Below are 244 nucleotides of genomic sequence, written 5' to 3'. Positions count from 1 at the left end.
CTAGTGGGCGGTGCCCAATCTTGAATGGCCTTGACTTTAGCTGGATCCATACTGATTGTGCCTGCTCGGATTATATGACCGAGGAAGGCCACCTCTTCTGTGGCGAAAGAACATTTCTCCTTCTTAACAAATAGATCGTTGTCCCGCAAGACCTGTAAAACAGTACGGAGGTGGTCAACATGTTCCTCCAGGGTTCTACTATAGATTACAATATCATCAATATACACAACAACAAATTGGTCTA

Source organism: Nelumbo nucifera, chromosome 2 (assembly GCF_055504915.1).
Source record: "Nelumbo nucifera cultivar China Antique chromosome 2, China Antique-T2T, whole genome shotgun sequence".
In the NCBI taxonomy this organism is placed as follows: domain Eukaryota; kingdom Viridiplantae; phylum Streptophyta; class Magnoliopsida; order Proteales; family Nelumbonaceae; genus Nelumbo; species Nelumbo nucifera.
This window is presented reverse-complemented; position numbering follows the sequence as displayed.